The 24,559-nt window shown below is 45.1% G+C and overlaps 1 long non-coding RNA gene across 2 annotated transcripts in view; it reads right to left on the reverse strand.

Moving 5' to 3' along the window:
- Nucleotides 1-24,559, reverse strand: part of LOC140731421 (uncharacterized) — a 137,709-nt gene continuing 113,150 nt past the window's right edge. The window contains exons 3-4 of one of the 2 annotated variants that reach the window (XR_012099816.1): nucleotides 1,372-1,566; nucleotides 1-389 (exon numbers count right to left, since the gene is read on the reverse strand). This is a non-coding gene — a long non-coding RNA (uncharacterized lncRNA). The remainder of the gene's footprint in view (nucleotides 390-1,371; nucleotides 1,567-24,559) is intronic. The other variant, XR_012099815.1, reaches the window with a different exon arrangement.

Raw genomic sequence — 24,559 nt, forward strand, 5'->3', positions numbered from 1 at the left:
TAGATAGATAGATACTTTATTCATCCCCATGGGGAAATTCAACTTTTTTCCAATGTCCCATACACTTGTTGTAGCAAAACTGATTACATACAATACTTAACTCAGTAAAAAAAAAATATGATATGCATCTAAATCACTATCTCAAAAAGCATTAATAATAGCTTTTAAAAAGTTCTTAAGTCCTGGCGGTAGAATTGTAAAGCCTAATGGCATTGGGGAGTATTGACCTCTTCATCCTGTCTGAGGAGCATTGCATCGATAGTAACCTGTCGCTGAAACTGCTTCTCTGTCTCTGGATGGTGCTATGTAGAGGATGTTCAGAGTTATCCATAATTTATTGTTTATGGTCCAACGTGCTGTGATTTCAAGGTTGCTCAGTGTCTTTTCCACTGCAGAAGTGTAAAGGAGAACAAAATAAATGTTACTGCAGATCCGATGCAGCACAAAAAAAGCACACAAAGAACAGAATCATTTTAAAAACACAACAAAGAAAACTGATATGTATAGATTGATTGTATGTCCATAAAGTGACTCTGGGCACAGAAGTGCCTGTACATAAGATGACTGACAGGAAATGACGAAGTACTGGTGGTTGGGGGTGTGATAGGGTGGGTTGATGGGTGGAGGTGTTGATCAGCCTTACTGCATGGAGAAAGTAACTGTTTTCGAGCCTGGTGGTTCCGATGTGAATGTTATGTAGCCTCCTCACTGATGGGAGTGGGACAAACAGTCCATGAGCAGGGTAGGTGAGATCCTTCTTGATGTCACTGGCACCTTTCTGTATATAAGCCCTTGATGGTGGGTAGGCTGGTGCCAGAGATGTTTTAGGTAGTATTGACGACCCATTGTAGAGCCCTCCTGTCTGCCGCAGTGTAGTTTCTGTACCTTGCAGAATGCTCTCTACTGCACACCTGTACAGTACAGATGTGCACAGTTCCACTCTCTTCAGCCTCCGCAGAAAGTAGAGGATCGGGGGGGGGGGTCTTTCCTGACTGTGTAGGATGTGGTCTGGGACCATGAGAGGTTGTATAAGATGTGCACTCTCAGGAGTCTGAAACTGCTGGTGCCACTGATGTAGAGAGGGATGTGAGTGGTGAGAGCTCTCCTGAAGTTGATAACCATCTCCTGTGTCTCGTTGATGATGAGGAAGAGGTTATTTGCACTATGATTGTAATGATTGCCTTAAAAGTACAAAATCTTAAACACCAGATCGAATTTGATATAGATCTCTAAATTGTTATAATAACTGAGTAAACGATTCCTTTTGTTTCTAATGATAAATATGGTCTATGATTTAATTTTAATTAATCAGCATTTTTAGAACTTCCCACTTGGGTACTGTGCTTTTGATTCCAGAATCTCCATCCTTACTGTGAATTGTGAACAGCTGTAACCCTTGTAGAACACCACCACCCGTCTTCTACCAAGCAACGAAGTTCAGGGCACATTCACTATCAGAGTTTGTATACTACATACAGCCTTGAGATTCATCTCCTCACAGGCAGCCACGAGCCAAGGAAGCCCAACAGAACTGCTTCCTTCTACTTCCACTCAGCAGTCTCAGTCCTGAAGGCAACAAAGACAAGAAAATCTGCAAATGCTGGAAATCCAGATCTCTATTTAGGAATTTTTTAAAATGCATATCGTGGTAAGAAGTCAGTATGGATTTAAAAAAGGGAAAAATAAACTTGAATAGTCTGAATTCTTGTTTCAGTCCCTCCCCACTTACATCTGTGACACTTCACATGCTGTCAATCTTCTCAACAACTTTCAATTTCTTGTCCCTTACCACCTCATTTTCACCATAGATGCCCAGTCCCTACACACTTCAATCCCCCATCACAAAGGCCTTAAAGCTCTTTCTCGACAACAGACTCAACCAGTTCCCCTCCACCAACACTCTCCTCCCTCTGGTAGAACTGTCCTCACCCTCATCAATTTCTCCTTCAGCTCCTCCCACTTTCTCCAAACTCAAGGGGTAGCCACGGGTGCCCGTATGGATCCCAGCTATGCCTGTCCTTTCGTTGTCTATGTTGAACAATCCATGTTCAAAGCTTTCCCTTGTAATGCTCCCCAACTCTGCAACATCAAAAATGCTTTCCTCTTCACAGAACAGGTTTTCCCTTCCTCCATCATTGATGCTGATCTCACCCGCATCTCCTCCATTTCCTGGACTTCTGCGCTCACTCCATCTTCCTGCCACCTTAACAGTGATAGATTCATGGCCGAGGGTCCTTGCAGGTGAGGAAACACTTCACCCGTGAATCTGCTGGGGTAATCTAATGTATCCAATGCCCCAACGTAAATTGGGAGACGGCTTTGCTGAGCACTTCCGCAAAAAGCGGAATTTCCCAATGGCCAACCATTTTTTAATTTCTGTCCACATTCCCATTCATCTTTTGCCAGAGTGGAGGAGTAACACCTCATATTCCATCTAGGGAGCCTCCAAACTGATGGCATAAACATTGATTTCTCCTTCCGATAATTGTTTGACATATTTCCCTCCCTTTTCAGTCCAGATGAACGGTCTTGATCAAAAACATTGACTGTTTATTCATTTCCGTAGATGCTGCCTGACTTGCCGAGTTCCTCCAGCATTTTGTGTGTACTGAAGGGAAGCAGCCCTTCTTGAACCCGAATGGTGCAGGTCTTCAGACTTCTACACCCACAGTAGCTGTGAACAGATGGCTTGGCCAGAGAGTAGGATCATTAATAGAACAACAGAATGCAGAATAAAGTGTCACACTTACAAAGTGCAGTGCATGCAGATAAAGAGTCTATCTGATCATAACAGGGGACCGTACTGTTTCATTACAACCAAAGGTTCACACTCTGGCTCGGTAAGGCAGAAAGAAACAGACTCTCATTATTTAGTTAAAACCACAAAGCTTTGTTTACTAGGCCAGAATAGCAAACATTAAAGTAAATATCTAGGCATGCATGGCCCCTCTCCTGCAGCACACCAGCCACTCTACTCAATACGTGGTACCATTTACAACAGCCTGTCTGCGAGACTTTGAAAGCCCCAACCACTCTCCTTTTCCACTGATATGAAATGCTGCAGTCAGTGAACTACCAGGTTCACACCAGCTCAAACCACTGAGCCAGAACCTGTCACGAGTCCCCTCCCAGTGTTCAGGTTCCCACGGCTGTACTCTGACAGTCACTGCTTTGTACTCCCACAGTTGAAATTAAAGTTTCTGCAGTTGCTTCTGCTGCGTTCAAGGCCACAGTGGTGGTGCTGGTGAAGACTTTCAGCAAACACAAAGATTAACACTTTACAATACACATACAATAATCATAATAGTGAGATAGAAGCTGTCCTTTAGCCTGGGGTTTTTAGCGCTTTCAGGTTTTTTTGCATATTCTATCGATGGGAGCAGAAAAAAAGTGAGAATGTGAATGTCCGGGCTTGGGGTGGATCTTTGACTATGCTGGCTGCTTTACTGAGGCAGCGAAAAATGTAGACTGGAAGGGAGGCTGGTTTTCATGATGTATTGAACTACACCCACTGATCTCTACGGTTTTTGTGGTCACAGGCAGAGCTGTTGCTGTACCAGGCCGTGATGCTTCCAGATAGGATGCCCTATATGGCGCGTCGATAAAAACTGGTGAGGGTCAAAGGAATCTTGTCGAATTTCCTTAAAGGGATTCCTGGTAACTGGAAAGCTTTTAAAAGTACAATGCCAAGAGTTCAAAGTCTGCATATTCCTGGTAGAGCGAAGGGCAAAGCTGCCAAGTTTCATGAACCCAGGTTGAAAAGAGATATTGAGGCTTTGGTCAAGAAAAGGAAGAAAGCGTACATCAATGTAGGCAGTCATGATCAGGGGAATCCTCAAAAAATATGCATCCATTTACATCCTCTGTGATGAAGTGCCATGAGAGGTGGGCCAGGAAGCATATAAACTCTGTGTGAGCAGTGACCTGGATCTACGCCATTTGCCTTCCATCACTGCACATCACCAGCAGGAGCAATGGCATTTAGTTCTGGAACATCTGGACAGAGAAGATGCGTGCATCAGGATGGTCCTCACTGACCACAACCCAGCGTTTAACACTACCATCCCTATGAAACTAATCACCAGGCTCCAAGACCTCGGGCTCAATACCTCCTCTTGTAACAGGATCTCTGATTTCCATAACTGCAGGCCCCAGTCAGTCCAGATTGACAACAACTTCTCCATAATTTCCATCAGCACAGATGCACCTCAGTGCTGCGTGCTTAGCCCCCTGCTCTACCCACTTTATACTTGTGACGGTGAGGCTACACACAGCTCCAGTGCCCTATTTAAGTTTGCTGTTGACACTTTGTGTTCAGATTCAGAATCAGAATCAGGTTTAATATTACTGGCATATGTCATAAAATTTGTTAACTTTGTGGCAGCAGTACAATGCAATACATGATAACAAAAGGAAAAAATTAAGGAAGTAAATCAATTACATATATATATATGTGTGTATATAAAATAGTTAAATTAAAAATAGTGCAAAAACAGAAATAATAAAAATGAGGTGGTGTTCATGAGTTCAATGTCCATTTAGGAATCGTATGGCAGAGGGGAAGACGCTGTTCCTGAATCACTGAGTGTGTTCCTTCAGACTTCTGTACCTCCTTCCTGATGGTAACAATGAGAAGAGGGCATGTCCTGGGTGATGGGAGTCCTTAATAATAGACGTCGCCTTTCTGAGACACTGCTCCTTGAAGATGTCTACAGAAGCTAGTATCCAAAATGGAGCTGACTAATTTTATAACTTTCTGTAGCTTCTTTTGATCCTGTGCAGTTGCCTGCCCCCCCCCCATACCAAAAAGTGATGCAGCCTGTCAGAATGCATTATAGAAGTTATCAAGTATCTTAGGTGAAAACCAAATTTTCTCAAACTCCTAATGCAATATAACCTCTGTCTTGCCTTCTCCATAACTGCATCAATATGTTGGAACCAGGTTAGATCCTAGGAGATCTTGACACCCAGGAACTTGAAATTGCTTTCTCTCTCCACCTCTGATCCCTCTATGAGGAGTGGTTCGTGCTCCCTCGTCCTATCCTTCCTTAAGTCCACAATCAGCTCTTTGACTTACTTATGTTGAATGCAAGGTTGTTGTTACAACACCACTCCACTAGTTGGCATATCTCGCTCCTGTACACCATCTGAGATTCTACCAACACTGGTTATATCATCAGCAAACTTACTGATGGTATCTGAGCAATGCCTAGCCACACAGTCATGAGTATAGAGAGAGAAGAGTAGTGGACTAAGCACATACCCCTGAGGTGTGCCAGTGTTGATTGTCAGCAAGGATAAATTATTAAAACCAATCCCCACAGATTGTGGTCTTCCTGTTAGGATCCAGTTGCAGAGGGAGGTACAGAGGCCCAGGTTCTGTAGCTTATCGATCTGGGTCGTTGGCCAAATCAAAGATGGTGACGAATCAGCATACAGGAGGGAGAATGAAAATCTGGCTGACCATAACAACAACCTCTCACTCAACGTCAGCAAAACCAAAGAGCTGATTATTGACTACAGGAGGAAGAAAGCAGAGGCCCATGAGCCAGTCTCATTAGGAGACCCGAGGTGGAGAGAGTCAGCAACTTTAAATTCTTTGGTGTTATCATTTCAGAAGATCTGTTCTGTAAGTTCCATTACAAAGAAGTGCCATTCAGTTTCTTTGATGTTTGTGCAAATTTGGCATGTCACCTAAAGCTTTGACAAACTTCTGGGTAGCCTCCAACCTGATTAACGAATATCAATTTTTCCTTCCAGTTAAAGAAAATTCCCTCCCCTTTCCCTCTTGTTCTATTCCCCAGTCTGGCCTTGTACCTCATCTCCCCCTGAGTCCCTTCCTCTTTCCCTTTCTCCTATTGTCCACATTCCTCTGCTATCAGATTCCTTCCTCTCCATCCCTTTACCTTTCCCACCCACCTGGCTTCACCTTTCACCTTCTAACTATCCTCCTTTGTCTCCCCCTTTTTATTTTGATGTCTTTCCCCTTCCTTTTCAGTCCTGAAGAAGGGTCTCAGCACAAAACGTCAACTGCTTATTGATGTTGCCTGACCTGCTGATCTCCTCCAGCATTTTGTGAGTGTTGCCTGGAAGAGTGTCCCGACTGACTGCATCGCAGCCTGGAAGAGTGTCCCGACTGACTGCATCGCAGCCTGGAAGAGTGTCCCGACTGACTGCATCGCAGCCTGGAAGAGTATCCCGACTGACTGCATCGCAGCCTGGAAGAGTATCCCGACTGACTGCATCGCAGCCTGGAAGAGTGTCCCGACTGACTGCATCGCAGCCTGGAAGAGTGTCCCGACTGACTGCATCGCAGCCTGGAAGAGTGTCCCGACTGACTGCATCGCAGCCTGGAAGAGTGTCCCGACTGACTGCATCGCAGCCTGGAAGAGTGTCCCGACTGACTGCATCGCAGCCTGGAAGAGTGTCCCGACTGACTGCATCGCAGCCTGGAAGAGTGTCCCGACTGACTGCATCGCAGCCTGGAAGAGTATCCCGACTGACTGCATCGCAGCCTGGAAGAGTGTCCCGACTGACTGCATCGCAGCCTGGAAGAGTGTCCCGACTGACTGCATCGCAGCCTGGAAGAGTGTCCCGACTGACTGCATCGCAGCCTGGAAGAGTGTCCCGACTGACTGCATCGCAGCCTGGAAGAGTATCCCGACTGACTGCATCGCAGCCTGGAAGAGTGTCCCGACTGACTGCATCGCAGCCTGGAAGAGTATCCCGACTGACTGCATCGCAGCCTGGAAGAGTGTCCCGACTGACTGCATCGCAGCCTGGAAGAGTGTCCCGACTGACTGCATCGCAGCCTGGAAGAGTGTCCCGACTGACTGCATCGCAGCCTGGAAGAGTGTCCCGACTGACTGCATCGCAGCCTGGAAGAGTGTCCCGACTGACTGCATCGCAGCCTGGAAGAGTGTCCCGACTGACTGCATCGCAGCCTGGAAGAGTGTCCCGACTGACTGCATCGCAGCCTGGAAGAGTGTCCCGTCTGACTGCATCGCAGCCTGGAAGAGTGTCCCGACTGACTGCATCGCAGCCTGGAAGAGTATCCCGACTGACTGCATCGCAGCCTGGAAGAGTGTCCCGACTGACTGCATCGCAGCCTGGAAGAGTGTCCCGACTGACTGCATCGCAGCCTGGAAGAGTATCCCGACTGACTGCATCGCAGCCTGGAAGAGTATCCCGACTGACTGCATCGCAGCCTGGAAGAGTGTCCCGACTGACTGCATCGCAGCCTGGAAGAGTGTCCCGACTGACTGCATCGCAGCCTGGAAGAGTGTCCCGACTGACTGCATCGCAGCCTGGAAGAGTATCCCGACTGACTGCATCGCAGCCTGGAAGAGTATCCCGACTGACTGCATCGCAGCCTGGAAGAGTGTCCCGACTGACTGCATCGCAGCCTGGAAGAGTGTCCCGACTGACTGCATCGCAGCCTGGAAGAGTGTCCCGACTGACTGCATCGCAGCCTGGAAGAGTGTCCCGACTGACTGCATCGCAGCCTGGAAGAGTGTCCCGACTGACTGCATCGCAGCCTGGAAGAGTGTCCCGACTGACTGCATCACAGCCTGGAGAGGAAACACAAATGCCCCAGAACAAAAGGGGTGGATACAGCCAATCCATCACAGGCAAACACTCTTCACCACTGTGCACACCTACAAGGAGCACTGCCACAGCAAAGCAGCGTCCATCATCAAGGACCCCACCATGGTGTCTTCTCACTGCTCATCAGGATGGAGGTACCGGAGCCTTAGATCCCACACCACCAGGTCCAGAAACAGCTATTACCCTCCAATCATCAGGATGGAGGTACCGGAGCCTTAGATCCCACACCACCAGGTCCAGAAACAGCTATTACCCTCCAATCATCAGGATGGAGGTACCGGAGCCTTAGATCCCACACAACCAGGTCCAGAAACAGCTATTACCCTCCAATCATCAGGATGGAGGTACCGGAGCCTTAGATCCCACACCACCAGATCCAGAAACAGCTATTACCCTCCAATCATCAGGCTGGAGGTACCGGAGCCTTAGATCCCACACCACCAGGTCCAGAAACAGCTATTACCCTCCAATCATCAGGATGGAGGTACCGGAGCCTTAGATCCCACACCACCAGGTCTAGAAACAGCTATTACCCTCCAATCATCAGGATGGAGGTACCAGAGCCTTAGATCCCACACCACCAGGTCCAGAAACAGCTATTACCCTCCAATCATCAGGCTGGTGAATCATAATGGACAACCTCACTCACCTCAACACCGACCCGATTCCACAACCTATGGACTCACTTTCAAGGACTCTACAACTCATATTCGCAATATTATTTATTTATTATAAATAGTATATATTGTTTCATCTCTGCACAGATTGTCTTCTTTCTCAGATTTATTGGTTGTCATTCTCTGTGTGTGGTTCTCTGTCTGTTGTATTTCTTTGTTCTACTGTGAATTTCATGGTGTCATTTAGGCTGATGACACAAAGGTTGGGTGTGTTGTGGATAGTGTGGAGGGCTGTCAGAGGTTACAGCGGGACATTGATAGGATGCAAAACCTCGCTGAGAAGTGACAGGTGGAGTTCAACCCAGATAAGTGTGAAGTGGTTCATTGTGGTAGGTCAAATATGATTGCAGAATATAGTATTAATGGTAAGACTCTTGGCAATGTGGAGGATCAGAGGGATCTTGGGGTCCGAGTGCATAGGACACTGCTATGCAGGTTGACTCTGTGGTTAAGAAGGGGTACGGTGTATTGGCTTTCATCAATCGTGGGATTGAGTTTAGGAGCCGAGAGGTAATGTTACAGCTATATAGGACCCTGGTCAGACCCCATTTGGAGTACTGTGCTCAGTTCTGGTCACCTCACTACAGGAAGGACGTGGAAATCATAAAAAGGGTGCAGAGATTTACAAGGATGTTGCCTGGATTGGGGAGCATGCCTTATGAGAATAGGTTGTGTGAACTCGGCCTTTTCTCCTTGAAGCAACAGAGGATGAGAGGTGACCTGATAGAGGTGTTCAAGATAATGAGAGGCATTGATCGTGTGGATAGTCAGAGGCTTTTCCCCAGGGCTGAAATGGCTAGCACAAGAGGGTATAGTTTTAAGGTGCTTGGAAGTAGGTATAGAGGAGATGTCAGGGATGTTTTTTACTCAGAGAGTGGTGAGTGTGTGGAATGGGCTGCTGGCAACGGTAGTGGCGACAGATACAATAGGGTCTTTTAAGAGACTCCCGGATGGCTACATGGAGCTTAGAAAAACAGAGGGCTATGGGTAAAGCCTCGGTAGTTCTAAGGTAAGGACATAGACAACAGACAGTAGGTGCAGGAGTAAGCCATTCGGCCCTTCTAGCCAGCACCATCATTCACTGTGATCATGGCTGATCATACACAATCAGTACCCCGTTCCTGCCCTCTCCCCATATCCCTTGACCCCACTATCTATAAAAGCTCTATCTAACTCTCTCTTGAATGCATCCAGAGACTTGGCCTCCACTGCCTTCTGGGGCAGAGCATTCCACATATCCACCACATTCTGGGTGAAAAAGTTTTTCCGCATCTCTGTTCTAAATGGCCTACCCCTTATTCTTCAACTGTGGCCTCTAGTTCTGGACTCACCCATCAGCGGGAACATGCTTCCTGCCTCCAGCGTGTCCAATCCCTTAATAATCTTATATGTCTCAATCAGATCCCCTTTCATCCTTCTAAATTCCAGTGTATACAAGCCCAGTCGCTCCAATCTTTCAACATATGACAGTCCTGCCATTCCGGGAATTAACCTTGTGAACCTACGCCGCACTCCCTCAATAGCAAGAATGTCCTTCCTCAAATTTGGAGACCAAAACTGCACACAATACTCCAGGTGTGGTCTCACCAGGGCCCTGTACAGCTGCAGAAGGACCTCTTTACTCCTATACTCAATTCCTCTTGTTATAAAAGCCAGCATGCCATTAGCTTTCTTCACTGCCTGCTGTACCTGCATGCTTGCTTTCATTGACTGATGTACAAGAACACCTAGATCTCGTTGTACTTCCCCTTTTCCTAACTTGACTCCATTTAGATAGTAATCTGCCTTCCTGTTCCTGCCACCGAAGTGGATAACCTCACATTTATCCACATTAAACTGCATCTGCCGTACATTTGCCCACTCACCCAACCTGTCCAAGTCACCCTGCATTCTCATAACATCCTCCTGACATTTCACACTGCCACCCAGCTTTGTGTCATAATGTTCAGACATGTTCAGCACAGCTTTGTGGGCTGAAGGGCCTATATTGTGCTAAAAGTTTTCTATGTTTCTATATACGTACTTTGAAATATAAGTGGAGGAGTGTACACATAAGATGGAAATCAGGAAGGCAGAAAGAGGGGATGAAATTCTACAGGTATTTTAGGAGGGGAGCTACGGAGAGAATAGGTAGGTTCCCATCTAACATCAGTCTGGCTAGGTATGTGCGGAGACAAATGTGAAAGGTGAATATTTATCATCAGTTTTCACTCTAAAGAAGATCATGGAAGCTAAATAATCCAGACCAATGTGCTGTGATGTATTGGACCACACACAAATTTACAAAGAGGGGCACTTGGCAATTTCAAAGCACATTACAGTGGAAAATACCCAGCTCCTGACCAAATACATCCTTGAACCTTCTGGAAAATTAGGAAAGAGATTACAGAGACCATTGTAGAAATATTTGCGACATCATCTTAGCCACAGATGGAGTTACAGAACATTGAAGGGTAGCTAATGAGCTATTGTTTAAGATGGGCAGCGAAGACGAGTCAGTGAAACTGACATCACTAGTAGATAACTAGTAGGACCAGATCTACAAGCACTTGGATAAAAAAGGACTGATCAAGGATAATCAGCATGGCTTGTGAATGGGAATTCTTGTCTGACAAATCTGCTAGTTTTTTTTTATGAAAAGCTAACCAGGAGGATTGATAAAAGCAAAGCAGTGACAAGATATTTTAGCCTTTATAGCCTTTGACAAGATAAGTGGGCCAAGGAATGGCAAAAGGCTTTCAGTCCAGATAAGTGCATGGTGTTGCGTACAGGGTGAACAACAGAACCCTGGAAAGTGCTGTGCACCAGAGGGATTTAAGGGTACAAGCACATATTTTGTTGGAAGTGGTATTGGAGGTCGACAGGGTGATGAAGAAGGCTTTTGGTAATTTGGCCGTCATTGGTCAGGACACCGAGCAAACGAGCTGAGATGTTACATTGCAGTTGACCAAGGCACTTGTAATGCTATAGTTGATGTATTGCACAGTTTTGTTTAACCTGTCATTGGTAAGACAATAATAAACTGAATAGAGTGTGAAAAAACTTAATAGGAGTCCTGAAGAAAGGTCTTGGCCTGAATGTCAGCTGTTTATTCATTTCCGTAGGTGTTGCCTGACCTGCTGAGTTCCTCATTTCTCCAGCATTCTGTGTGTATGGGAATGTTGCTAGCACTCGAAGGATGAAAAGAGAGAGAGAGAGAGAGAGAGAGAGAACTTTATTCACTGAGCGTAGAAGACTGAGGGGTGACCTTCGAGTGGTGTTTAAAATCACGAGGGATGTAAGTAGGGTGAATGCACACAGTCTTTTATCAAGCATGGATTTAAGGTGAGAGGGGGAGTATTTAAAATGGAGCTGAGGGGCAAACTCTTCATGCAGAGAATGGTGTGTACTCCAGACGGAGTGGTTGAGGGAGGTACAATAACAACGTTTAAAAGATGCTTTGGTAGGTACATGGATAGGAAAGATTTAGAGAGGAAATGGAACGAACTTAGCTGGACATCTTGGCCGAGCCTTAGAGAATAAGTTGGGCTGAAGGACCTGTTTGCGTGCACTGTTATTCTGTAAATGACAGATTGCTGATTCTGACTGTTGGAAACCACTGTTTTCTAGTAATATTTTTTATAAGATTTGTACTTTTTAACAAACTCATGTATTTTTCACTGTATGTGGTGGTCCCCACCCTCTGGCAGAAAGCAGTATAGCAGCTAAACTCACAGTTTATCACATTCCTTGTATTTCATTGGCTAAGCAACAGCACATTATCCACGTGATGTGATTGTTTTAATGATGTAGTCTGTTAGCTAGTTTAGCTACATATCTCAGGAATTTCTTCTCTATAAAAGTGATGGATTTTTCTTTATCCCTTTTGTCTTGGCATCCATTCTTCTCTTAGCTCTTTATTTAGTTTGGTTAATATCTGTAAGTTCATTTGTACTCTAGAATAAACTGAAAGACTACTTGTCATTCCCAATTCTTGGAAGAATCCTAAAGATCAGAAGATAAACAGAGATCCATTGGGGCTTTGCACTTTTCCTAATGAATTATTAAGTACATGTAATAATACTACTATGACCTCTTCCCAATATTCTTTATAAGTACATGATGCCAATCATCTGGGTCAGTGGTGTTCTCAACATTGAGTTTGATTTAGTTCATATTATATCCCATTTTATTATATCAAATGCACTGATCTCATCATTCAACATCAGGCCTAACTTTCCTCACAGCCTAATATATATAGAAGGGTGGCAGGGTGGAGATACATCTCTACCAAAGGAGGTGTAAGGTGCTCCTTCCCTCCGCTAGCCTGCAGGTCACCCTTGGGCAAGGGGTAGCACCTGCTTAGCCCCTGATCAAGGTCACCTGAAGTCATGGGAGCAGGTGGAGGATGGTCTTGTGAGCAGTTGGTGTATATCACAAGTCCTGGTTACATGACCACTAAAACAAGTGGACAATCTCTGAAGAGTATTGATAATGGCTGGGGTCACCCATCTTGTAAAGACACTGCCCAGGAGAAGGCAATGGTAAATCACTTCTGTAGAAAAATTTGTCGAGAGCAATCAGAATCAGAATCAGAATCAAAATCCTTTATTATCGCCGAGTATGAGGACACATACAGGGAATTTGATGCCGGTTTCCCTGAGCTCTCTCTGTACAGAATTAAAAGCAAACAAACTAAAGTGCAAATAATCATAAACTACACACAATGAGGTCCACCTCATTGAATGTACAGGTGGACTTGATTTATAATAGACTAAAATTCAAGTGTTCATGAGACTGATGGCATACGGAAAGAAACTGTTCTTGTACCTATTTGTCCTGGCATACAGTGATCTAAAGCGCCTACCAGAATGAAGGAGTTGGAACAGGTGATGTCCAGGGTGTGATGAGTCTACAATAATGCTGCTTGCTCGCTTCCTGACTCTAGATGCATATAAGTCCTGGATCGAGGGCAGCTTCACACCAATAATCCTTTCCACAGCCCTGACGGTTCTTTGGAGTCTATTCTTGTCTTGTTTGGTAGCTGATCCAAACCAGACAGTGATGGACGAACAGAGAACAGACTGGATTATTCCTGAGTAGAATTGAATCAGCAGCTCCTGAGGCAAGTTGTACTTCCTGAGTTGACGTAGGAAATACAACCTCTGCTGAGCCTTTTTGATAAGAGTGTCCACGTTGGGTGTCCACTTCAGGTCCTGGGAGATTGTGACACCCAGAAATCTGAAGGTCTCCGCAGCAGGCACAATACTGTTGAGTGTAGTGAGTGGGGGGAATATTGGGGGGCACCTCCTGAAGTCCACTGTCATCTCCACAGTCCTGAGCATATTTAGCTCCAGATTGTTCTGACCACACAAGAGGGTCAGCCATTCCACCTGCCGTCTGTATCACCGTCTCGGATAAGGCCAATGACAGTTGTGTCGTCTGCAGACTTCAGGAGTTTAACAGATGGATCCTGTGAGGTGCAGTCATTAGTGTAAAGGGAGAAGAGCAGTGGGGAGAGCACACATCCCTGGCGGGCACCGGTACTGATTGTCTGGGTGCTAGAGATGATGCTCCCCAGCCTCACTTGCTGCACCTGTCAGTCAGGAAGCTTGTGATCCACTGACAAATGGCGGGGGAGACAGTAAGCTGGGTGAGTTTGGAGTGCAGGATTTCTGGGACAATGGTGTTAAATGCCGAGCTGAAGTCAACAAACAGGACCCTCACAGAAGTTCCTGGGTTGTTGAGGTGTTGTAGAATGTAATGCAGTCCCATGTTGACTGCATCATCCACTGACCTATTTGCCCAATAAGCAAACTGCAGGAGGTCCAGCAGGGGGCCTATGATGTCCTTCAGGTGAGTCAACACTAGTCTCTCAAAGGACTTCATGACCACAGATGTCAAAGCAACAGGCCTGTAGTCATTTAGTCCCTTGATAGTGGGTTTCTTAGGGACTAGAATGATGATGGCGCACTTGAAGCAATGAGGGACTTCACACAGCTCCAGTGATCTATTAAAGATCGGTGTGTAGAGGGGGACCAGCTGATCAGCACAGGTGTTCAATCACTGTCAAAATCATGATTACCTACCTCATATGACACAACACATGACTATGATGATGAATACTTGCAGAAGCAAGATAGTGATTTAACGTTTCTGTCACAATATTTACTATGGATGTCTGCATCATTGTCTCTTAATGGCCCTTTCTCCATTCCAATCTTCCTTTTTTAATGTATCTGTAGAATAATTTACTATTTTGTTTTATCTTTCTCGGTGATGTAATTACATCTTTTTCTTTTGTCTTCCAAATAGTTTTATGACCCTTATCCCTTTGTAATCTGTTATGCTGAGTGTGTATTAAATGTTTGCCTCTTTCCTTACAATCAGATGTGCTCTTGTGTCTTTATTCATCCATGGAGACCCACGTGTGTTTAATTTGTTCATTCTCATTAACAGAATGTATTTTTCTTGCACTCTGCTGAACAGTATTTTAAATGTTTTTCATGTTATTCAACATCTTCATGTCCTAATGTTGCTCCCAATTATCTTCCTGTTTTACAGGTCAGCCCCTTACAATCAGTTTATCTCACTCTGTCAGTCTTATTACTTATCAGAATTGGGCCGTTTTCTGTTGTCATTTAGAAACATAGACACTGGGATTCAGCACAATGAGGGGGAATCTCATCGAAACCTATCATATGTTGAAAGGCCTCAATAGACTGGATGTGCAGAGGACGTTTCCTGTAGTGGGGGAGTCTAGACCAGAGAGTCTAGCCTCAGAATAGAGGGTTGTCCATTTGAAACAGAGATTGGGAGGGACTTCTTTAACCAGAGGGTGGTGAATAGGGTGCTGAGGTTAATAGGTCAGGGCATGAAGGGATACGGGGAGAAGGCCAGAGGTTGGGGGTGAGAGGTGAACTGGATCAACCATGGAGCAAACTCGATGGACCAAAAGGCCAAATTCTGCTCCTATATTTTATCATCTTAAGATCTTCACAGTAGAATTTCCCTGATTACAAAGGGAAATGTATCATAATACTTAGCAGGTTGGGTAGCTTCTGCGGAGAGAAAAAACAGGTGCCAATTGTCATACATCAGTTCTATCTCGGTCTCTGTATCCTTTTTCCCTTCTGCCCCTCCCACATGGAAAAGGTCATCTTCTCAGTCCATACCTCTACTTGCCACCCTGGCTGGAGTCAGGAGCTTAGTTACAAGCCATTTCAGATGTGTTTATAAAATGTTATGTTGCATTAACTCCTTGTTCATGCTTAGTAAATTCTTGTAAATTGCAGAGTTTTTAATGACTTATTATCATCTCCAGCAAGAAATGACAATTGAGTTAATTTTAAATAGTCAAATTTCAGTAGTGTTTTAAAGGTTTCTGCTCCCTGTTTTCATGTCCTAATACATGTTATTCTCAATTTCCTTGGGGAATTTAAATCCATGATATAAAGCTGATATTTTGTATCAACTACATATTGGCAATTTAGGTCAAACATAGCAGTCAGGATAGGGCAATTTAAAATGGAGTTGTGTTTACAGATTATTCATGCAGTTGTAAGAGGCAAAAAGAGGTGTAAAATTATCTTGTAAGAAACAATTGAACAGATTGCAGCTTATTTAGAGAATAAAAATGCTTACTGTCACCAGTAACACAAGCTCCTCCACTGCTCCAGTCAGCCAGTCAGTCACCATATGGAGTTCCACACAACTAATCGGGGAACTAGGCTTTCATTTTATTTTAATAAGTAGACCGTGCATCACAAGCCCCACAGCTCTGTCAAATGTTTCTGATTCTAAACTGGCTTGGTCCTTTGCCTCTTTATAAGTGCCTTCAATAACAGAAGCCCCGTTTGCAGGAATCCCCTTACTGAAGCTTACCTCAGACTGAAATGCCCCTGGATATGTGATCTATGGTGGGGAGTTACAATTCAGTTCATTTCTGGAATTTCTCTGCTAATATGGACAGAATATGCCTGAAAACCTCAACAGATGAATGAAATACAGTAAGCCCATCCAGCCAGGGCACAGATTACCCAGTTTACTCAGTCATCTGGACAGTAGATTAAGAGGGAAAACAAACAAAGGGAAGGGTAAAGACGTGGTTGCAGGTCAGGGCTGCTATTAAAGCCTGAAGCTAAGAGGGTAATGTTGGAAATACCCAGCACATCAGGCAGTGTCCATAGAGCAGGAATTTCCAACCTTTTTTATTCCATGTCCCCTATTCCAACCTTTTTTATTCCGAAAGAGAAAGAGAGATAAGGGAAGCACTTCAGAGTCACCAGTCTGGAAGGTCTAGTCATTGGAGCAGAGATAATGGAAATGGAAGAATAGACTGGAATGCAGAATGGCAATGATTGTGATGGAGGGAGCTGTGGGAGTCCTCATGCTTCTAATGGATATGATCCCTATCCTGTTCCCTGCGATGGAGGTGGAAGATTCTAGAAAGGGGAGAGAAGAGCGAGAGATGGGCCTTGTGAAAGTGAAAGCTGGGTGGAAATTGGCAGCAGAAGTAGTGAAATCTCTGAGTTCTGGACGAGAGCAGGAAGCAGCACTCCTACAGTTGATAACCCAGCATGATAATTCCCTCACCTCATGAACGTGGCCTTCACTAAAATAGCATGATAATATAGCATAGAAGATAAACACAGATTTTCTCAGTGGAAATTTGCTCCAGATCTCCAAATGGATTTCAATTTTCCTAGGAACTTGGCCAATGTACCAATGGTGATATTTTGGAAACTGCCTGATGTAAATGGGTGAGGTTTTAACAAGCGATGTGTGTTTCATCTATTGGGGTTTACATAAATGCCTAAGCTCTGTTCATACCAAAACAGGTATTGTGTCAGCGATGCACAGAATCAGTAAGATTTACTTAGATTTACCCTTATATTGTTTGTTGCATACTTTGTCTTGTTTCCCTTTAAAGATATTTGTATTTCCCATCTGTGTATCCTGACTCTAGAAACTGACCAAGCTTGATAGGGCATAATCCAACGTTGCTTTTGCTGTGGCCAGTGTCTGCAGATGAAAGCAAATCCTTCTACTACTGTCATGCCCCATGTTACAACTAACATAAAGCTACTGCTGTAAGCTGTTTCTAAGTATATACAAATATTACCCCCTTGAATTTTGTGTGAGAGTTCATTTCTGCATAACATGGAATAAGACGAGATATGCCGTGTTTGTTACCTCAATCATTTCAAAGACAAGGTATAAAGAAATGATGCGTTGTAAGTCTTTGTTATTTCACTTTATTGAGCCTGTTATCTTAAAGTTCAAAGTAAATTTATTATCAAAGTACATTTCTGTCACCATATACAGCCCTGAGATTCATTTTCTTGTGGGCATACTCAATCCATAATAGAATCAATGAAAGACCGCACTAACTTGGGTGTTCAATCAGTGTACAAAAGACAGCGTATGCAAATACAAAAAGAAAGAAATAATAAATAAATAAGCAATAAATATCGAGAACCTGAGATGAAGAGTCCTTGAAAGTGAGTCTATAGGTCATGGGAACATTTCAATGATGGGGCAAGTGAAGTTATCCCCTCTGGTTCAAGAGCCTAATGGTTGAGGGGTAATAACCATTCCTGAACCTGGTGGTGTGAGTCCTGAGGCTCCTGTATGGCAGCAGTGAGAAGAGAGCATGTCCTGGGTGGTGAGGGTCCCTGATGACGGATGCTTCCTTCCTGTAACAAAGCTTCGTGTAGATGTGCTCAGTGGTTGGGAAGGCTTTACCCGTAATGGACTGGGCCGAATCCACTACTTTTTGAAGGATTTTCCTTTCAATCGCGTTGGTTTTTTCTATACCGGGCTGTGATACAAATCCCTATGGTCAGGATGCTGTTTATTGACTGCAACTGAGAGTTTAACACAATGATCCCTACAGTTCTGATTGAAAAGCTCCTGAACCTGGGCTTCTGTACCTCCCTCTGCAACTGGATCCTCAACTTCCTCACCAGAAGACCACAATCTGTGCAGGTTGGAAATAACATCTCCATCTCACTGACAGTCAACACTGGTGCACCTCAGGGATGTGTGCTCCGTCCACTACTCTACTCTCTCTACACCCATGACTGTGTGGCTAGGCTCAGCTCAAATGCCATCTATAAATTTGCTGATGATGCAACCATTGTCGGCAGAGTCTCAGATAGAGACGAGAGGGCGTACGTGAGTGAGATATACCAGCTAGTTGTGTGGTGTTGCAGCAACAACCTTGCAATCAATGTCAGTAAGACCAAAGAACTGAGTGTGGACTTCAGGAAGGGTAAGATGAGGGAACACACACGAGTCCTCAGAAAGGGTAAGATGAGGGAACACACACACGAGTCCTCAGAAAGGGTAAGATGAGGGAACACACACGAGTCCTCAGAAAGGGTAAGATGAGGGAACACACACGAGTCCTCATAAAGGGTAAGATGAGGGAACACACACAAGTCCTCAGAAAGGGTAAGATGAGGGAACACACACGAGTCCTCATAAAGGGATCAGAAGTGAAAAGAGTGAGCAATTTCAAGTTCCTGGTGTCAATACCTCTGTGGATCTATCTTGGACCCAGCATATCAATAGTTACAAAGAAGCCACAACCGTGGTTTTATTTCATTGCAGTTTGAGGAAATTTGTTATGTCACCAAAAACACTCACCTATTTCTGCAGATGTTCTATGGAGAGCATTCTAACTGGCTGCATTACTGTCTGGTATGAGAGGTTGGGGTGGGGAGGGGACTACTGCACAGGATCAGAACAAGCTGCAGACAGGTGTACACGCAGTCAGCTCCATCATGGGCAGCAGCCTCTGGAGTTCCAGGACATCTTCAAGGATCAATGACTCAAAAAGGTGGCATCCATCACTAAGGACCCAGGACATGCTTTGTTCTCATTGCTACCATCAGGAAAGAGGTACAGAAGCCTCAAGGCATACCTCAATGATTCAAGCAACAACTTCTTCCCCTCCGCCATACGAGTTCCAAATGGACATTGAACCCATGAACACTACCTCACTACCTTTTTATTTCTATTTTTGCACTACTTATTTAGTTTAACTATTTAATATACACATACTTACTGTAATTCATGATGTTTCTATTATTGAATTGAATTATGAATTATGTACTATTATCACATATTGCATTGTACTGCTGCCACAAAGACAGCAAACTTCATGATGATATTAAACCTGATTATGATTCTGATTCTGATGTGCCAGTCAGTAAACTCTCCACCACACATCTGTAGACATCTGTCAAAGCTAAATATCATGCCAAATCTTCGCAAACGCTTGAAGTAGAGGTACTGCCTTGCTTTCTTCATAATTACACTTACGTGCTGGGCCGATGACAGGTCCTCTGAAATGATAACACTGAGGAATTTAAGGTTGCTGACCCTCTCCACCTCTGATTCTCTGATGAGGACTGACTCATGAACCTCTGGTTTCCTCCTTCTGAAAGCAATAATCAGCTCCTTGGTCTTGCTGACATTGAGTAAGAGGTTGTTGTTGTGGCACCAATCAGCCAGATTTTCAATCTCCCTCCTGTATGTTGATTTGTCGCCATCTTTGATTTGTCCTACGACAGTGGTCTCATCAGCAAACTTGTACATGGCATTGGAGCTGTGCTTAGCCACACAGCCAAAGTGTAAAGTGAGTAGAGCAGGGGGCTAAGCACACAGCCCGTGGTGCATCTGTGCTGATGGAGATGTTGTTGCCAGTCTGAAATGACTGGGGTCTGCAAGTGTGGAAATCCAGGATCTAATTGCACAAGGAGGTATTGAGGTCAAGGTCTTGAAGCTTATTGATTAGATTTGAGGGGATGATGGTATTGAATGCTGAGCTGTAGTCAATGATGCACATCCTGATATATGCATCTTTGCTGTCCAAATGTTCCAGGGTTGAGCAAAGAGCCAATGAGATGGCAAATGCTGTGGGCCTGTTGCACCGCTAGGGAAATTGGAGTGAATCCAAGCCACTTCTCAGGCAGGAGTTGATACATCACTGTGGATGTAAGTACTACTGGACAATAGTCATTAAAGCAGGTTACCGCGCCTGATATCTGTTTGCAGCCCAATGTGAATATGTTGCCTTTTGAGGTGTGGCAAGTCATGCCTGTATTTCTGGGTGTACTTTAAAAAGTTATTTAATTTAAAATTGGGATGAAAGGAAATGAAGAGGGTTAAGAATCAAGTTTTCCTTCTTTGATACCTCCCTCCAATTTACATTTGTTGGGACAAGCAACTAGGAAAGGGGAAACTGTTCCATTTCAGCGATCCCAATTATTGTCCAGCTCTCTACAGTGATTCTGTCAAAGGTGCCAACCGACAGGTTAACCTGCCTACTCTCTCTCTGAGCACTGTCAGTCTTTCTGGGATCAGAGTCCTCTGATTTCCTATCAATTGCAGATACGTGAACTTACCGGAGCCTAAGTGGCCTGGGTGTTCTGATTAAGATCTCACCCAGCAATGAGACCACGTAGCTAAAGATGTGCCTTGGAGGCAAATAATCAAAACAAACATAAACCTGAGAATGAGAAATGTTTCCATGAACAGAATGGTTGCATATGCTCTGTGCTTAAACACCTCTGAGCCACATATGACCTCACCTGTACTAAGGCAAAGCTTTACATGAGATCAGCTGTCTGAATTTGCACTCGTGACTATGCTGGTCAGTGTCAAAGGAAAGAAACGGCAAGTTCCCTTCGCTGTCCACAAAATAGTTCACAACCAAAGTCTATCATTTTGATGAGTTTCCACAGAATCCCAGATTGCAAATATCAAGAAGGTTCTTAATAAGTGCAAAGGCACCAAAAGGGCATTGACATCTTCAGAAGGTTCATATGTGAAAAGATGGACAACGGTTGCTGCCGGTGTAATGATAGCAGATTGGATGCCCACCGCTCCCCTCCCACAGTCAACAGTCATCGCAACGGGAAGAAGCAGCCAAATCATCACAAGTAATGTGTCTAGGAGCAGAAGGCTTCTGTCTGTAATGCATTTGTGTGTAAAATCACTGTGTGGGCATACTCAATGCTTGTGTTGTTCCTGTCTGCAGGAAATGTGTGGGTGCAATAGAAAATACTATCTATGTGTGAGTTGTTCAGGTGCTAAATGGTGGTGGTAATGCCACCATTGTTTGGCATGGCCAATAAGCTCTGGCCTTGCCAACAATGCCCATATCTCATGAATAAATATGAAAAGAACCTGGTTCCCTTGATTTTCTGGAAGGTAGAGTTTGCAAGTCTGTTGATGAAGTGCAGTTTCACTATCCCACAAGTGAGATTATTCCAATAAAAACACAAAATGCTGGCAGAACTCAGCAGGTCAGACAGCATCTATGGGAGGAGGTAGTGACAATGTTTCGGCCCGAAACCCTTCATCAGGAGTGAAGTAACATGGAATGGTCGAGGGGGGATAAGAAGTGGGGGAGGGATGGAGTAGAGAGCTGGGAAGTGATAGATTGGAGGGAAATGGGTGAGGGGGAAAGTGGAGAATTATGGGAAATAAAAGAGAAAGAAAGGTAGGGGTGGGGGGAGATTATAGTGAGGGGGAAAAAAGAGAGAGAAAGAGAACCAGACTGAAATAATAGATAGGGATGGGGGTAAGGGGGGGGCAGGGGTATCAACAGAGGTCAGTGAGTTGGATGTTCATGCCGGCAGGTAGGAGGCTACCTAGGCGGGAGATAGGGTATTGCTCCATCGACCTGCGTGTGGCCTCATCTTGACGGTAGAGGAGGCCATGGACAGACATGTCGGAGTGGGAGTGGTCTGTGGAATTGAAGTGTGTGGCCACAGGGAGATCCTGCCACTGCTGGAGGACTGAGCGCCGGTTTTCGGCGAAACGGTCTCCCAGTCTGCGGCGGGTCTCCCCAATGTATAAATGGCCACATCGGGAGCACCGGATACAGTATATCACCCCAGTTGACTCGCAGGTGAAGTGGTGCCTCACCTGAAAGGACTGTCGGGGGCCTGGGATGGTGGTGAGGGAAGAATATTCCAAACTAGCCAAGTGTGTCTTTTAGTTAGTGAATAGGATTTAGGGGCTCATGCAATGTTCATTCAGCGGATAAAATCCTGCCTGTGTTGTGCTCTTGTAACTTCAATATTATGAAGTTATACAGGGCAGACAGGCCCTTCAGCCCAACTCATCCATGCTAACCGAAGTGTCTTTGTGATCTAGGCCCATTTCCCGCATTTGGCCCATATCCCCTACCTTCTCCATCTACAGTACTGTGCAAAAGTCTTAAGCACACAAGTATAGCTAGAGTGTTTAAGACTTTTGCACAGTACTGTATTTGTCAATGTGGAGCAGAGGACGAGTTTGCAAATCTGGTGGAAACAAAGGATGTTGGGAGTGGCGAGGATGAAGCGCTGCAGAAGGGGAGTGGGACAGGTGGCGGAGAAGGAGTGCCGGGGCGGGGGAGGGGGCCGACGTGGATACAGACACACCCAGCCCTGAGACACCAGGCAAGGTCATTTGATTCCAAACAAATGGTTTATTGATCATTACAGAATGTCTCTCTGGTGCTTCACTCTCCTTCCCTTCTCTCTTCCCCTTTTCCCAACCAGGATTCCCCTCTCCCTGCCCCTTTCCCACTCTCAGTCCACAACAGAGACCCAGATCAGTACCAGGTTTATTGTCACTCACGTGTCATGAAATTTGTTTTATTTTTGCGATAGCAGTATAGTGTAATACATAAGTTCCTTTAGTACTGTGCCAAAGTGTTAGGTACCCTAGCTACGCATATGTGCACAGGACTGTAGAGGCCTGTCTAAATGTCTTTTAGATGTTGTAATTGTGCCTGCCTCTGCTGTTTTTTCTGGCAGCTCATTCCATATACTGTACGCACCACCTTCTCTGTAAAAAAAAATAAGCGTGCCTCTCAAATCCTCTTTAAGCCTTTCCCTCTTACCTTAAAAGTGGCTGATGCATTCATTGGCAGTCCCCCTTCTTCCTAAGGCCTTTGGAAACGCCCACACGTGTGCACATTCATACACACTCACACGTACAACCTTCTCGTGTTACTGAGACGTGAGTGGTCCTAGCAAGTTCCTGTTCACCTTGCTTGGAGTATCTAACAATGAACTGCCACCCGTGCTCTTGCCATGGGACTTCACTCTAGCTATCTTGACTGCGGCTTACATTCCACCAGGTACTCATGAAGCCTGGCCTCAGTGGTCAACAGGATATCATTGCCAAATTTGAGATTGTTGCCAAAGGAATTACCAGCACATCTCCTGTCCCAAACACCCTGGACAACTGCTACATAAACATCAAAGACTACTGTCGAGCCATTCCTCTATCCCCTCCCCCAAGTACTTTGGTAAAACAGGCTGTGTTCCTTCTCCCTATGTACAAACCAAAGTTGCAGCTGGAGGATCTGGTACAGAAAGTCACACAGTGCTGCTCTGAGGAAAGATAGTAACTACAACGTGACTGCGACAGAGGGCAGAATCTCAAATAACAACGAGTCGGAGTACAGGAAGGAGATAGAGAACCTACTAATGTGGTGTCAGGACAACAGTCTTTTCCCTCAATGTCAACAGCAGAGCTGGTCATTAACTTCAGGAGCACACTCTCCTGGTTCCATCGAGCTCAGGAGGGCTGAGCCCTTTGAGATGCTGAGAGTGAACATCACCAGGAGCCTGTCCTGGTCCAATCATGTGAGTGCTGTGGTCCAGACTGCTCAGAAGGCTAAAGAAATCTGGCATGTCTCCTTTAACCCTCGTCACATTTTAGCAATGAGCCTTAAAAAGCATCTTATCCAGATGAACCATGGCTTGGCATGGCAACTATTCCACCTGTGATGAAAGAAGACTCGACTCAGTACTTCATGGGAAACCACTCTGTGGACCCTCTGCCTCAGTAAAATAGCCAGCATAATCAAAGATGCCACCCACACCAGACATTCCCTCTTCCACCTCCTCCCATTGGGCAGAAGATACAAAAGCCTGAAAGCACATTCCACCAGGCTCAGGAACAGCTTCTAAAGACTATCAAAAGGCCCTCTAGTGTGATAAGATGGACTCTTGACCTCACAGTCTATCTTGTTATAAACTTGCAATTTATGTCCATCTGCACTTCACTTTTTCTGCAGACACCCAGCCTCCCGGACGACGACATCTGGGCCAGGTGTGCCGAGCTGCAGATACTTAGGGACCACGTTAGAGAACTGGAGATGCAGCTCGATGACCTTCGTCTGGTCAGGGAGAGTGAGGAGCTGATAGAGAGGAGCTATAGGCATGTAGTCACTCTGGGGCCTCGGGAGACAGAGAAGTCTGTCACAGTCAAGAGAGGGA

This window comes from Hemitrygon akajei, chromosome 8, assembly GCF_048418815.1.
Source record: "Hemitrygon akajei chromosome 8, sHemAka1.3, whole genome shotgun sequence".
Classification (NCBI taxonomy): Eukaryota; Metazoa; Chordata; class Chondrichthyes; order Myliobatiformes; family Dasyatidae; genus Hemitrygon; species Hemitrygon akajei.